This window comes from Vicugna pacos, chromosome 13 (assembly GCF_048564905.1).
Source record: "Vicugna pacos chromosome 13, VicPac4, whole genome shotgun sequence".
Taxonomy (NCBI): Eukaryota; Metazoa; Chordata; class Mammalia; order Artiodactyla; family Camelidae; genus Vicugna; species Vicugna pacos.
In genome coordinates this window covers 42,400,590-42,418,032 of record NC_132999.1, presented here as the reverse complement: position 1 = coordinate 42,418,032, position 17,443 = coordinate 42,400,590, and the positions used below count along the sequence as shown (strand labels likewise).

Below are 17,443 nucleotides of genomic sequence, written 5' to 3'. Positions count from 1 at the left end.
AATCATGAGAGGTATTTTAGAATGAACTTCCTAATGACAAGCCACACGATGATAAAGAAATAAAGGAACACAAGTACAACAGTGATCAACTGTGGTTAACACAGATAACATGGTTCAAAATTCTGGCTAATGTTGCTTATGTATAAACTTTTGAGCTGCTGAATTTTTCAGGCATGGCACTGATTTTTCTGAAATATTACCTCAGTTCTGTTTTCTTAGATGAAGTAAAGTCAAAGCATGTTCTAAATTAAAGTTTTTATACAGAGTTCATTTCCAGGTCTTAGTCATACAGGTGTTTGTAACCAACTGTGGTCAGGGTTATACAGGGCCAGAACCCGGGTGAGGCGAGAGGGGCCTTGGGCACAAACTTTACGGAAGCACTCACTCTCAGAGTCATGCAAGTGCAGGACTGGTTTACCCAACCTTGAGAGTGTCTCCTTAAATTTCATAGCCTTACCCTAGCCCTGGGGTATAACATAAAATACATTTTAGAATTACACATAGAAACTATGTAGTAGAATCAAACCACTGAAGAGATACATAATCATATCTGCACATACACATATGGCTGACTAAAGCAACAACCAGATAATCAGTCAAAGCCAACCTGACACCCAGGAAATAATTACTAAATGTGGACACAGTCAACTGAGAGATAAAAGGGAAACCGGCAGGCTTGTGGATTATGGAACATCCTTAAAAAAAGATGAAGAAATAGAAACCATGGGGAAAAAATGAAGGTACCAAGAGCTACAGAAATGCCCCTCTGTTTCCTCATCTACCTTCCACACAGTAACCAATGGAAGGAATCTTGGTACCAGCTGAGTGTACAGACTTTGTTGAAATCAATAAATTGTTACATCAGTAACTACGGTCAGCTACCTTTATAATAACTCTCCAACATTCTTCTCAGAAAGTCATAGTGAAGAGATCCACAAAGATGAAAATAACATACTTTTCTGTAAGCCACTACTCTGTTTACTATTTTTAACGTACCATGACCTCTACTTCTGCCCTTGAAGGAGGAATTGCCATAGGACTTGCTTTCCCACCATGAGCAACTAGAGAACTAGTCAAAATATACCTAACAACTGTTATTAGACACTGAACAACAGGTAGTCTGGTACTGTGATCCCAGAGAGGAAGGAAACAAACAAGGCTGAACCCCATGACAAACTTGGCTTTCCGTTTACAGGCAAGCTCCAGACTGGAACAGGGAAGAACCCAAGCAGAACAGGGTGGTCTTGGTAAGTTGAGGAAACAGAGTTCAGGGCGACTGTGGTAGCTAGAATTTGGAACAAACTACCAAAAAGGAGGAAGCAGCACTAAGAAAGACATCTGGATAGTGGTTCCCTTCAGCCTTTGACCGAATACTAATGTATGCCAAGTGTAGGTTGAAACTGCATGAGAGATTAGAAAATATTTTGAACTGAATGAAAATGAAAACACAACATATTCAAATTTGTGGGATGCTGTTAAAGCAATGTTTAGAGGGACATTTATAGCTTTAAATGCTTCTTTTCGAAAAGGAGGGGGAGGGTATAGCTCAAGTGGTAGAGCACATGCTTAGTATGCACAAAGTCCTGGGTTCAATCCCCAGTACCTCCTCTAAAAAAAATGAATGAATGAATGAATAAACCAAATTACCTACCCCCTCAAAAAAAGAAAAGAAGGAAAGTCAAAAACCCATGATCTAGAAAGACACATAGGGAGAATGCCATGTGACGACAGAGGAAGAGATTGAAGTGATACAACTGCAAGGAATGTCAAGGATTGCCAGCGACCACCAGAAGCTAGGAAAAGTCAAAGAAAGATTCTACCCAGAGTCTCAGAAGGAACCAGCCCTGTCAACACCTTGATTTTAGACTTCTAGCCTCCAAAATTGTTGGCTGAAGCAGGATCCTCTGCCTTTTCCTGGAAGAACACTTCAGAAGACAGAGGACTCCAAGACGACCGAGAGCCTAGATCCAGGGATCACTGACACTTGGGGATGTGGCTGTGGCCTTTACCCAGATTGAATGAAGACACCTGGATGCCATTCAGTGGACATGTACAGGGATGTGATGCTGGAAAACTACAGGAATCTGGTGTCTATGGGGTTTTTCTCTCTCTTTCAAGCCAAAATTAATAATCCGACTGGAACAAGGGGCAGAGCCCTGAATGGACGTGTGAGAAGTTTCACCAGGTACCCGTGCAGTCCAGGTGTACTGGTGGTTTGAAACAAAGATGTCAGCCCTAAAGGAAAATACTTCTGAAGGATCTGCTCTGGAAGAGCAAACAAAAAGTGTCATGATTGGTATAGGCCTGGGTTGGGAGGGCACAAGCTCCACAGGGAAGAAGTACTATAATGTAGGAAAGTCTTCAAATATAACTCCTCCTTTATTAGACACCAGAGATACACTGTTGAGAAATCCCATAAACATTAAGAATGTGTGATAGCCATTATGCACATCTCATTGCTTTTAAATCATCATAAAATTCACTAAGAAAGCAAACTTACAGATATACTGAATGTGTGAAACTCTTCAAGTAGTCAATAATTATCAATCATTAGAGAATTCATTCTAGAGAGAAACCTTATAAATGCAATGAATGTGGAAAAGCTTTCAGAAAGAAATCAATACTTTTAAGTCATCAGAGAATTCATACCAATCAAAAACCCTTACAAATGTAAAGACTGAGGAAGTCTTCTGCCTAGAAGACAGAATTTACTCATCATAAGAGAATATATAGTGGAGAAAGGTTGTTTGAAGGTAATAAATGTGGGAAGAAAGCTTTCAGGAATAATTCAATTGTGTTGGAATATAAGAAAACACATACTGATGAGAAATCATACTTGTGTGATGAATGTGGAAAAGCCTTTAGAAGAGCTCAAATCTTATTAATCATCAAAGAATGCATACAGGAGAGAAACCCTGTCACTACAATAAATGTGGACAATCTTTCAGGTACACATCCGCTGCTGGACATCAGAAAACTCATAGTGGAAATAAACCCTATTGATGTATTATTGATTGCAGCAAAGCCTATATGAAGAGCTCAATTCTTACTGGACATCAGAGAATCCATACTGGAGAAAAGCCTTATAAATATAATTAATGTGGAAATACTTTTCCCCAAAGTTCAGCCCTTAAACAGCATAAGAAAATTCCTAACAAAAAAAGAGCAATGAAATATATTGTGGTAAATCATATAGAAGTATTCATTTCTTCTGAGCATCAAAGACATTCAATAAATCACACATCTAACAAAAATAGTCTGTGTACCTCTATCCTGGAGAACCTCTCATTCGTGAGGCTTTTATTATAGTACAGTTTGTACTGGTGACCCTAAATGTCTATCGATATGTAAATAGTGACTACAGAATACAATATAGTAAGTGAAAACAATGAGGTAGAGTTCTGTATGTACCCATTGAAATATCCCCATGATACCTTGATAAGTTAAAAAAGCAAGTTGCAGAAAATCTATATAATATGGTGTTAATTATGTTCTTTACAATGAAACATTTTTGTTTCACATATATGCATTCAAAAAGATATGGAAAAATAAAGGCCAAACTTTAACAGGAAAAAAAAAAACCACAATGATCTATGTTTTTATCATAAAGGACAGAAAAAGAAGAGTAAATTATATCCAAAATAAGCAGAGAAAGGAAAAGATAAAGATAAAAGTAACCAATGAAACAGAAAACAAACCAAAAAACAATACAGAAAAATCAATGAAACCAAAATCTGGTTGTTCAAGGATCAATAAAATCTGATAAAGCTCTAGTTAGACTGATGACAGAAAAAAAGAGAGTAGTCACAAATTAACGTTAGGAATGAAAGAAGGGTTATCACTACTGATTCATCAAACCAGGGGTAGCTAACAATGGCCCAACGGCCAACTCCAGGTGCTACCTATTATTGTAAATAAAGTTTCATTGGAACATAGTCACACTCATTTATTTATGTATTGTTTATGGCTGATTCTGCTCTAATGGCAGAGTTAAGTAGCTACAACAGAGTTATCTTAAGACCAGTAAAGTCTAAAATATTTACTATCTGGTTCTTTAAGAAAATTTGCCAACTCCCCTCGCAAGAGAACATACTTTTGGTTGACTTACTGTTTACTACTAAGGAGAGCCAAAATTTAGACGTTAACCTATAGAAAATTAATAAGTTCCAAATGACTTTGATTTTTATAGTTATTTGTCTAGTACAAAAGATAATCTTAGCTAATAAGGCCATTTTAGTTATTTGTCTAGTACAAAAGATAACCTTAGCTAATAAAGCTATTTTTCCCACCTAGATATTTTCCTTATTTCCTTATTTATTCAACCATTAAACAAATATTACTGAGCATCTGTTTCATGCTCGGCATTGTTTATAATTTAGATGGGGGAGACAGATGAAATAGATAAAATAGTAAATGTAGGACTGCAAACTAATGTAAGTGCTCTGAAGGAAAGAAGTTCAGTCTTCACAGAATAAAGTACCTAACTTTGGAATTTATTGATCAGATATACCATCACATACATGACATGATACCAAAGATATTCACTGTATGTTGTTTGAAATGAAAAATATTGCAAATAACTAGAACTGGTTAAATAAATTAAAGAAGATCCATACAGTTGCTGGGATGAATAAGGCCACTCTCTGTGGTCCTCATTTGAAATGATATCCAGGAAACATTATGTAGGGGAAAAAAGGTACAGAGCAGTGTGTATCATATACTACACTTTGTGTGTGGAGAAAAAAGATTATAATGTTTATATATATATACATATGCATAGACTATTTTGGGAAGAATATTCAAGAAACTGGCATGGCTGCTTTTAGGAGGGAAAACTAGGTAGCTGAGAGACTTGTTTCTTCACTAAATACCCTTTTACATCTTTTGAATTTATACAACGTACATGTGTTATATTTTGAAAAATAAATTTTAAAAATTCAAATAAACAAAATTTTCATTCCCTTAGAATGAAGACCAAAATCCTTAAAGTAATCTAAAAAGATCTCGTATGATCTGGATCCTGCCTACCTTTCTAGCCCTGCCTTGTGTCATGCTTTCCCTCCTTCATCATCTTCCAACCCACCAGCCATCTTTCATTCCTCAAATGGACCATCCTCCCTCTCCCTACTGGGCTCTGTACATGCTGCCCCCTCTATTTGGAATTATCTTGCCTCTTGATCCAGTTAACCCCTCATATGAGGTCTCGTCCAACCATCATTTCCTCAGAGAAGCCTCCATGCTAAGTCAGATTCCTCTAGGACACTCCTCGGGCTCTGTTGTCTCTTTCCTTCAAAGTAATTATAACACTTACAAAGTTACATTTCTTTGTGTGATCATCTGCTCAATGTCTATTCCCCTACAACTTCGCTATAAGCTCCAGGATGACAGGACCACGTCTGGCTTTTTTTCCCCCCACTCACCTCTGTACCACCAATTCCAGCATAGGACTCAGCACATTACAGTGTAGGTGATCAAAAACCCTTTTTGAATGAATGCACAAATAAATGCATGTATGAATATGCATGAATGAAGTGGTGAAAAAAATGAATGAACAAGCGAACTGTCAGGAAACCACGTGGCCAGGTACTGAGAGGGTCATACTGAAGACACCCAGGCTGATGACAGGACTTTGAAAAGAGATGAGGCCCACATGCCACAATAAATGAGGGGGGATGAATGATGGTTGATAGATGAGTAATGATTAGGGGTAGGAAATGTTATAAACCTCAAAGAGCAGAAGTTTTTAATGGAAGTGGAGGAGTAACATTCAAGAAGTGACAGTGTGGGGTGATAAGGACATCAGCTCCACCTCCAAACTCAGAGGTACATGGGATATGGGAGAATGAGCAACCACTGCCTGCAGGTTAGAGGGAGAAAAATGTGTTTCTCCAAAAGACAGCCAGGTCTCAGAATATTCTCTCTATCTAGTGTCCTGACTAACAAGTTTGAGTACAGAGAGGGTGGAGTAACTCAATGGATTCTTGTCAGAGTTAAAAAGTTGGGAAGGGAGGGATGGTAAGTGTGAGTGAGTTGCAAAGCACCAAGTTACATGGGAATGTTAAATCACACTCACAGAAATCATAATGGTTAAGGTACTTCATATCAAGAAAAAAAGAAGATGGAAAAATACAATAGGGAACTGATGACAGGATGCCTGCCTACCCATCCTTGGTATAAAACGGAGAAAGCTTTGAGGCAAATCACAGAGGATGTCTTACCAATGGAACTGGGGGCAGGGAGAAACACTTTTAGACCCAAGAAAATAGTTAAGGGATTGATTTATGGTGATTACAAGGTCGAAGAGAAGGTGGCAAAAAATTCTAATTCCCTGGTTGTTACTAGCAGCTCTGGTTAAACCCAGATCTCAAAATATGGAGATAAAAGCAGGTGGGGAAGCTATAAAACTGGTTTGTCCTGCAAAGGCCTTCTTTTACTTCCATGGCTCCCCAAAGAATGTCACATAAGCTATATGACTATGTGGTAGTATAAAAGAGAAATGTTTCATAACCCAAACACTCCCCCTGAGGTGACCTGGAAGCCTCAGTTAGAGAGCTGATCCGTTACTCTGGGCTGGAGAGAACATGAGGGAAGGAGCAACCCAGGGGTCCATCCAGGTGCCAGTCTCTCCCTACTTCATTTATACCTCTTGGTTGCTTGTATTCTTAAAAGTACTACTAAAGCTTAGTAATGTGTAAAATCTCTGATTCATATGAGTCTTATCTGACAATTTGATCCTTTGTATTAGCTCAAAAGAAAAGAGCCTGGGAAAAAACAGATGGTCAAAAGCACTTATATCTTTGACAGTGACAAAGAGTAAAAGAAATGTGATCTGTGGAGGAGGTTAGCTAGCTATAGTGTTGCTAAAAAAATTAATCCCAACAGTTCCCAATAAGGGAAAGAGGTACTCTGATCTTTTAGTTCACATATTTAGGGAATTTGACTGAGTTTTTAAAATTAAAATTTAAAGTTAAATGTTATTTAGTGTTGCTCCATTATGTGTTCAATAACAAAAATAGGGGCTGGGAGGGAAGCAGTTCTTTTTCATCCATTCAGCAGATCATAATTCTTCCTCTTACATGGTTAAAAGATAGCTAATAATCTTACATAGTTAAAAGACAAAGGTTCTAGTTTCAGCTCTAGAGTCATCATTTAGTAGTAACTTCACCTCTGAAAAGTAATTTAACCTCTCTGAGATTCAATTTTCATTGTTTTCATTGTTGTTACTCTTAAGAAAAAGGCTTCATCAAAGGGGTAAGCAGGGAAGCACTGGTAGAGTTGACACTGGATTCTAGAAGTAACTTGGATAAAAGGTAAGATGAAAATAAGCTCCAATTTTAGATCAGTTTCTCTCCTGCCCACGCCACCATAGCCTGGCTCTGCTCCTAGGGCCTAAACAAAAGCAATATTAAATCCTTACGGTGGGAGGGTATAGCTTAGTGGCAGAGCACATGCTTAGCATGCACGAGGTCCTGGGTTCAATTTCCAGTACCTCCACTAAAAAAAAAAAAAACCTTACCAAAAAAGGGCTTACAGTTCGTAGAAACTTGGACTGAAAATCCTTTGGGAAAGTCTATAACTCACTGTTGGTAGGAACATGTAGAAAGCTTTTCCAGGATGAAAACAAGAAGACAGAGCCAGTCCCTTTCTAAAGCCATGACAAAGCAGAGAATACAGGGCTCCAATATGTATTACCTGGAGGATCCCTAAAACAGGAGGCTCTGGAACTAGCAATGCTTATATATCATTACCATCCCTCAATAGACAGAATTCTAATAAATCTGGAACAAAATCTAGATCAGGTTTCATAATTCCAAGCAGCAGGTTAGAAAAGTCTATAGAATATAAGAATTATTGCCAGAAGGAAATTCATCAGATACTTTTAGAAAGATGTGAACAACTCTGGAAATATTTAGAGACAGTGCTGTTGCCTCCAGCATTCTTAAATCTCAGGTAAGGAGCCTGACTTCTCCAGCTAACTCGGAAACTGCTGGCTGGCAACCAAGAATGAAGCAGAGACAATGCCTGCTGCCTTAGGAACCACACTATTAGGGTCACTGGGAATTCATACTTTAACCAAATTCAAATAGTATCCCAATGGAAGAGCTGAGATGGTGGCAATGGGAGCAGAGAGAATGCCTCACCAGTATTCGTTGAAAAAAAAAGAGCAGTTAATAAATTCTCCTAGAAAGGCGGAGGTAGTGCAGGGGGAACCAAGTTTCTGTGGAAAACTACACATGGTTAGGATATTTTATAGGCAAAATTTGCACTTACTTTTAACATTGAAACGAATTCTTTTCTTGAAATATCACAATTTTATAATATGGTCAAAAATTCATTCAGCGGGGAGGGTACAGCTCCAATGGTAGAGTGCCTGCTTAGCATGCACAAGATCCTGGGTTCAATTCCCAGTACCTCTATTAAAAATTTTAAAAATTAAAATAAATAAATAAACATAATTACCTCCCCCCACAAAAGAAATCGTTTAAAAAAAAAGAAATGCAAGTACTTAAAAAACAAACAAACAAAAAGAATCCTTTGATAATTATACCTATAATGAACTATTACAAGCAGTAAGGCAGAAGCTTTAAATTTGGTGCTTAGGTCAGTGACTGACCTATGGATCCATACCACCTGCCTTCCTGAAGCTATTATCAAAAGGATGTGTTCGCTCAGAAGCAGTGGGGCTCAGTCAAGATGGCTGCCATATGAAAATGACACAAGCAGGCATGTTATCGATCTCAAAAGCAACTCACAGGAACTATTCAAAAACAAACCACCTCAGGGGGGACCCTCCAGCTTCCTTTTGACTGTCAGCGTGTCTGTTACCTGCACACCCACTAATAAACAAATACAAAAATGGTTCCATGTTACTCTCCACACCAGTTCTCTCCTGCAGGGGGTTAGCATATTCAGAAAGCAAGGCAGAGGAAGTAACTAAATTCTTTAAGGGCACAATCGGGTATTATGAAGTTTGGAAAAAGCCAGGGTAATAACCATTGCCCTCTCTCTTCCTTTTCAAAAGGGCCAATACTTTTTCCCTCAATTGCATACAGGTTAGATTGAAAGGTGGCAGTAGCCTCACAAAGCAGTCCTTTGAAAAGAAAATAATTACTATTCATCGCCTTTGCTGTGTGCCTAGCTTTGTTAAGAGCACAGTTTGTTAAATGTTATGGTTTAGGTAATTCGTTGAAACTAAACTAACAGCTAAACAAGAATCAATAGGCTTTGTGTCCATATTCTGACTCCTTTCCCTTGACTGAAATGTTCCCATTTTTCCCAAAGACCATTCTGGTCAAAGCCAAACTCTCCATGGAAGAGTCTGCCCACCAAGAACCTCTCAGCCACTATTCCCATTAACTCTGGATTGTCTGCTACATGGAAAACAAGCTTCCAACAACTCATCACAAAACCTGAGTCTTGTAGCACTTTTTTCTAGTTACAAATATTTGGAAGAGTAAGTCCTCTCCTATAAGACTGTCAATAAAGAAGCCTCAAAGGTACTGGATTGTGGCAAACTGCTAAAAGAGAAAAACAGTACCATGACATATCCTTAGAAGAGGGCAATATTTATAGACAAAAGAGGGGGGAAATGTTCCTTTAATCTACCTATAACTATACTTTACAGGTTAAAGGAACTATAAAAACCACCCTCATTTAATCTTGATTTAATAAGAAAATACATCCAGTATCCAAGTGAGGTTCATACAGAACCCTCAGAAATTGTGTTAAAAATTTGTTTCCAGAAGATCTTGATTTTATCAAGATCAATACCCTTATTTCATTTCACCCCATCTTCTGAACCCCACCCCACAAGCCTGGTTAAGGCTTTGACCCCTGAAATAAGACTGCCTGACTTAGAATATCAATCCAGTCTACTTACTAGCTATGTCATTTTGGCTCAGCATTTCTTGGTTTCTTCATGTGCAAAAATAGGAATGATAGCAGGGTTATCACAGATATAAAAGGAGATAAGCTATGCAAAGTATTAACACAGTGCCTGGTATGTAGTTGAAACTCAGTAATTACAGCTGCCATTACTTTTGTTGTTGTTATTACACTTTATTTCAGCTCAGGCACCACTTCTTCCAGAAAATCTTCCTTGAAACCTTCACCCCAAAATTCCTCTCTTCTGCATATTCTACCTCTATCATAGTATTTTTCTCAGTGGATCATATTGGTCTCTCTACCTCATATACTCTGCCCTCTTTAAGTGCTGGGGTTGTATCCTGTGTCTCTGTATTTGTAGGCCCAGATGAATGCTTGGCACATAGTAGGCCTTCAAAGAATTATTTGTTAATTTTTAAAGTTTACCCAATATTTAAATAAATTTATGGGTTTTTTAAACTAACAAAATCTAGAAAAGATGTCAGCTCCAATACGGAATTACTTAAGTTTTAATCAAAATTCTTATGGCTAATTCATTTCCTTGACTAAAAGAAGGGAAGGACAGGAGAGAAAAGCAAAGCCTCCAGTTCACTAAGAAATGAGAGACAGCTTTTTGAATTAAATTGGGGAGAGCACTGAAGGGGAGGTATGATGAGAGATGTGCAAAAAGAGAAATTAAAGAAAAGCCAAATGGATTAAAAAGAGATAACTGAATCTAACAAAACCAGCCAGGAAACAGTCTTTCCTGCCTAAACACTAAACTGAAAAGTCTTTTCAAATCAAAAAGCAATCTTTCCTTATGAAAGGACCAACCAAATTTCAGGTCCCTGAGCTATCTATTTCAGACGGCTCCACTTCACTCAAAGGCAAGACAAGCTTTCACCATGGAAATTTCTGAACAAAGCAACGATGGAGAATAGCTTCCAGTTCACCTAGGCAAATAGTCATCCATCACTGATGACATCTAGATCCATTCAATTTCCCTTCTCCTGAGTAATGATGAGGAGGAAAAGAAAAAAAAACAACTCTACGTTCCGGTCACAGAGGTGAAAAATGAAAACCGGTCTATCACAATTCTAATGCCTTTAGCTTCTACCTGATACTTATTAATAAATCAAAGGTTTGCATTAATTGGATATGGTTGCTACAAAGTTTCAAAAGACCTATCTGTTAAGGTTTAATCCAAAGCCATTTCACAATCAAGTCATAAGTTAGAGTATTAACCAAAATACTGGTATAGCTGAAAATAGCTCTCCTACCATCAAGTCACCTGCTCAGAAATGATACAGTCATCAAGGGCTTTATAATATTTAAAGGCAGATTGAAGACAAATGATTAAGCTATGTACTTTAAAAAAAAAAACTGTAACTAGGGGGTTACTGGCTGCATACAATATACTCAGAATCTCCTGCTTCGCTTTTGCTCCCACCACCTTATGACTAAAAGACTCTGAAGAATGCTGTCAGCAAGGAGAGCACGCCTCCAAGCCACAGCATGAAAGAGCCCACACCTCTCTATGTAACAGTCTTTGTACTTCAAAAAGCACAGGTAGAAAATGATAACAGATAAACTTTGTTTATCTGTACATAAAAGAAGCTCTAAAAAGAAAGACTTTTTTTCCTAAAGAGAAAAGCCCCTAGACACAATGTCATGAATCTAGCATTCTCTGTATAGCCCACTTGTAGTAGGCGTTATTGTTAAGAACCTGCAGTTGATTGGTGTCTGACTGCAGACCTGATAAATTATCTGCATTCACAATCATACCAACCTTCTTACCAATCAAACCCACAGTAAACCTTGAATCAGAGCACTGTTTTGTTTTGAGGGAAGGTTTGGGTGGGTTTTCTTTCTTTCTTTCTTTCTTTCTTTCTTTCTTTCTTTCTTTCTTTCCTTTCTTTCTTTCTTTCTTTTTGCTGGCTGGTTTTGTTGTTTCTAAAGAGAAGGTCATTTAGAGGGCTGCAGCAGAAATATGTATATTAAAAAGACAGCTGCAAGCTTGGGAGGAAATAGGGAAATAATACAGCAAACCATGAAGTGTTATTTCAGCAGATACGGCCAATAGAGGAAAAATTAGTCAGTTTATCCATTAAAAATCTCTCTTTTTGGAGTATTATGTAAGTCTAATTAAAAAAATAAAAGGAACCCTGCAGTGGGCTGAACTGGGACATGTGAGGATTCAATACAACCAAGCTTCAGATGCTTAAATACCTCAAACTACTTTTTGCTTATAGCAAATCAAATGCAGGGCTACAGATACTTCCTCATCTGTGTGTAAATGAAAGCGAAACTATATGAGTAGTTAGTATTCTTAGAATTTTTAAGAGCCAGCTTATTTAAATTAAATCAAAGCTAATCTGTATCTGTACAGAAATAAAAATAATTTTCTTAGGGCTCTTATTCTCTAGACTTTACACAGCTGTACAGACTCTTCCCTCTATCCCTCCCTCTGTGAAAATAAGTGAAAGAGCTCTGCAGGTTAAAAAACACTTCAAATGAATTTGGGAGAAGCAAATTCAAACAGATTATCACTTGTCTCCTCAGCTTGCTATAAAACAGGGTTCAGCTCTTCCCTGCCCGACTCTTTGTGCTCCCACAGCACATCTTGGAATTTATCATGCTTCTTTATGTGCCTACATCTATCTCTGCCTCCATAGTGTGAACTCTCTAACAGTAAGAACTGGGTTTTATTTAGCCAGGGGCAGGGACTGAATTGTAGGTATCTACAGTGTGTACAAAACACCTAGATCTGAATTATCATTAAGTGATTTGAATTAAGGATCCTAGAGAAGGTATTAAAAATGCAGTATGCAGATAAATAAGGTCCTATGGGATAGCAAGGGAACAATATTCAATATTTTGTAATAATCTATAATGAAAAAGAATGTTTATATATATGACTGAATCACTATGCTGTACACCAGAAACTAACACAACATTGTAAATCAACTATACTTCAATTAAAAAAAGAATGCAGAATGCATATTTTAAGGCACTAAATATAAGACACACATATAAAGAACTAGGGATGACAAATACTAGAAAAGTGTAATCTGGAGAGGGACTGTATAGATCACAAGGTCTTGGGTTCAATCCCCAGTATCTCCATTAATAAATAAATAAATTAAATAAACCTAATTACCTACCCCCCACCAAAAAAAAAAGTGTAACCTAAAGTCATCAACATAATGTAGCATTGCCATTCAGTAATTTGGTATTGTTTAGTTTATTTACTGCAGACATGGCTTTCAATAGACTTCATTTTTATGACATGTACTTCTCTATCTTTCCCTTATACCTCCATTTTCAAGTTAATTGATTCTATTGACAGAAATAAAAATCTGGGCAAAATGGTCAACACTCCTCACTACCCGATTATCTAGTACGGATTCTGTCTAGCCACAGAGAAACTGGCTTTTCCTTATTCTTATCTGTAAAATGGCAATACTTCTTTGCTGCTTCAAAGTGACACTAATTCTAAGCAGGGCAATGAGGATATCCAAATGTACCGTGGGGTCTCTCTCACATACACACATACGCACACATATGCACACACACACTCCCCATAGGCACACAGGAAAACCCCTGAAAACACATCATACACAGAAGGCCTTCACTCTTTACCTCTTGCTCCCTACTGACAGAGGCAGCCAAGCTGCCAAGGCAGCAACCTCCACGTGAAATATGAAAGAGTGGGGGCGAAACAGCTCAATCAAAACAGCTTGGGGAAGGAAAGGAGGTATGCTTGTCAGTGAAAGTCTCCCTGGAAAGGCCAGAAAACTTTTCCTTCTGCCCTGATCATTCTGGGCAAATAACCCTGCTCAAGATCTGCTTACCAGCTGCTTCTGTTGGGCTTGGACAGGGCCTCCACAAGAACAGAAAACCTCCCCTCTACCAGGGCCAGAGATGGCTAGTGCCCGGGGGCATCCAGCATAAGTAGGAACTGAGCAGAACAAGCAAGCCCTCATGAACAGAACTTCCCCAGCAACACTCCTCAAACTACAGCTGCAGGTTGACAGCGGTCATCTCTGGCGATGGGATTCACAGGAAGTAGCTATTTCTATCTGGAATATTCACTTCCTAAATTTTCTACATTAAGCATGTGTGATTCATAATCAGAAAAGGATTTTTTAAAAAAGGAAAGGAAATCAAACAGTTAGACATCGATGAAATAGAAGACATAGTTAGAAGAGAAGCTTGGTACTGCTTCAGCACATGGAGCTGTTTTGCTTCAGGCCAAAAGTCACAGACTGACCCAGCAGGATGCAACTTTCTGAAGTAGAACCTGGCTCTTAGCTTCTCTCTACGAGATTGCTTCATTTATTCTGATTAAGACTCACCCATTCTACCAGGCCTACTTTCATAAGCTTCCAGCTGACTCAGGTTGCCCTCAGTTAAGGACAATAAACACTGAGCTGTATCAAAAACACACATAAACAAAAAACAGAGAGGCCCTTTGTTAATAGGCAGAATGGCAGTCCATTTAAAATTTTAAACCTGAATCTGAAATTAGAGTACAGATGTAAAACCAAATCAATATAAACTCCCCATCTCCCAGGTCTGGTAACACAAGTCATTACCCTTATTACCTAAAGGTGTAAGAATCCACGAGCACACTTTTATTTCAAATTGCTGGTGGATTAGAACCAAAGCATGTTAAGCCAGGTGGAAGAAAGAGAACGTTCCTAAAAACCCTGTCATTTGCTGGGAGAGTTTAAAAGGGAGAAATGAGATGAACTATCCTGGGTGTCCATCTTTAGGAGCAGATTCAGCAGTTGGTGGAGTTTCAGATACACTCTGGCCAGCATTCCTCTGTTTTTGTTTCTCCTAGAACAGCACCTGTGATGGTTAATTCACCATTCAGGGACATTCATAGTTCCTTCTCATCTTGGGGTATTTCAGTTTCCTTTTGTGATTGACCAGAGAAGTTCAGGATTTTTATCATTTGGTGCTTTCCTTGCATTAGAACTGTCCACCTGAGGGCCTAAGTAACAAACCTGATGCAGAAAAGACTTTCAAGAACTGACTGGCTGGGTATATCTAATATCCATGAAATCACCAGAGGACACACACATACTTCCAAATTGAGGGCAAAGGCTGCAGCTGCCGCACTTTTTCCAAATCTCCAGATAACCACCCTCACTACTTATTTAGGGATGTGGGTTATTAATGGTGGAGAGAGTGGGCTGGGTTGAAAGGAAGGCTGGAGATATATTCTATTATAGATATATTCTATTATAGTTTCTTCACCTACATAACTCTCAGCAGAAGGTTACTCTATTGAGACCAGCTTGAGACATCAAACTGCCTCGTCTCTTAGGATTCTGTAAGGAAAACTGGGTCTCTCTTGTCACTGAATTACCTTGAGACCCTAGGGAGGCCTCAGCCTCTTTGAAGGGAATCTTGATATCAGTAACACCTCATCCCTCTCGAACAGAACTTGTGTTCTCTAGAAATGGCTAAGGAATCACTAGCCTGCAAGCTCCATAAGGGCAGAGACCATGTCTGCCTTACTCACACTGCATTTCTAGTGCCTAGGATAGCAGGCACCCAGTAAATACATTCGGAGGAAGGAAGGAACTAACTCTACAAGATACTACTGACACAAAATCCAAAAGTGCTATTGAATTAGCCCCAGTCAAAACACTGTCCAGACCAAAAGACAGAGCCAACTTGGCCTAACACAGGGCTTTGCCAAGCGTGGGCACATCATCAGTGTTGCGGGGGGTGAACAAGGGCTGAGGGCCAAGTGGTGTCATGGCAGCAGAACAGAGTCCTCTTCCAGAGGAAAAGTATCTCTGGCTGAAGAAGGAAACAAGTAGCCAGTCATGCTCCAAGTGGCATGTTACAATTACAGAAAATGCACAATACAGCTCACCCTGTCAAGCTATATGAATGGAGGCCTACTTTTCCTGACAATGCGGAAAGGCCAGCTGCCAACATTATACTTTAAAAAATGTGGGAACTGAGATCTCCTGGACAGAGGTTTAAGGAGCCAGCAGAGACCTCAAACCTGCTGCCTACTGGGTCATCTGGGGATCAGACAAGAGTCTAACCAAACAGGATTTTGTCATCACATCATAATGACTGCTGCTAACATCTGATGAACTGTTACTTATGTACCTGGGAGTAGGCTAAGTAATTTGGGTGAACATGTTATTTAATTCTCTTAACAATCCTATGAGAGGTACTGTCATTCTCATTTTGTAGATGAGGAATCTGATGAAAGGTGGGTTTAAGTAACACCACCTGGTATATAATAGAACCAGGACTCAGATTCAGGCTTGTCTGACTCCCGAGTCCATGTTCCATGCTCTTTGCCACTCTGCCTCCTGTCTGTTGCTCAATTGATAAATTAGGTAGATGGTCAAGACCAGTTCTTATAACTTCTCTCTAAAACATATCCAAGTACTGTCTGGAATCAAAAATGGCTAAAGGATCTTAACCATATGGACAGACTTTTCTTAAGGAAGCTCTTGGATAGAGGATCAGAAAGAAAGTTCAAAGAGCAGGTCTTCAAACCAAGAGCTATGAATTTTGACCCAAACTCTTCTACACCAATCACCTGAGAACAGATGTCCAAACATTACCTACATACATAGTTTTGATCATGTTCCTATTGATTCCACACAATGCCTTGAACTGGAAGCTGTTTCAATTAGTAAGACTTTTATAAAATCTCCAAAATAAGCCAAGGGGCCTTGCTTTGGTCCTGCAAATGTTATTTTTTTCAATAAATTTCTCCACTACTTTATTATTTCCTCCCTTAAGGAATTTCTGAGCAGAGTCAATTTAAGACAGCTTTTAAATTGAATTGGATTTACTACTCAGTTATGCCATATTCTTATGCCTCTTCAGTTTGGCACACAAGTTAGTAAATAAGTTTGTGCTTGCACAATGTTCCTAAAAGAAAAAAAGAACCCACCAAAATTAGTTTTCCAAGATAGAGAGAAGGACTTAAGATGATTACCTTTTACTGAAGAGTATTTAAGCAATGGACAATTACTTCAGTTCACTGGGAAAGAGGCTAGCTTTAGAAGTTTTTGATTGGTTTACTTAGGTCAATTAAATTGTGATATAAGAAGATCCCACAGACTTGCTCAATGCCAGCTGAATTTTAGAATCAAAAAGCTCACATGGTATATGTTACAACAGCCAGAAAACTATCTACCCCCAGCTGCCAGTACTCAAGTCATTATCACAATCTGAGGAGACAGATTTAGGATTAATAATTTATTACCTTCCTGTACTGCAATGTAGTTAAGAATATAGGACAGTTTGGCAGGAGAAAGTTCCCGCTGAAGGCTCATCATTATGAGGTTAGTTCCATTAGTCATCCACCTTAAATTAGGTGCCCAGCAGACACAAGAAGAGCAGGGGTATAATGCCACCTAAAAAGCCTCGAAAATGCTTTTCTCCTAAAGACAAAATCAATGCATGTTCAAAATATACTATTCTCTTAAAGATAAAAGATACAACTTGGTCTGACTGGTACAACAGGGGATACAGCCCTCAAAGTACAATTAAAAGGTAGGGGCAAAGGAGAAAAGTGAGTTTAGGT

General features: G+C 38.6%; 1 protein-coding gene and 1 pseudogene across 7 annotated transcripts in view; one reads left to right on the top strand and one right to left on the bottom strand.

The window, feature by feature from the left end:
- Nucleotides 1-17,443, bottom strand: part of KIAA0319L (KIAA0319 like) — a 90,763-nt gene that overhangs the window by 62,725 nt on the left and 10,595 nt on the right. The gene's annotated exons all lie outside the window — the stretch shown is intronic.
- On the top strand, nucleotides 1,960-9,357 carry LOC140700843 (uncharacterized; annotated as a pseudogene).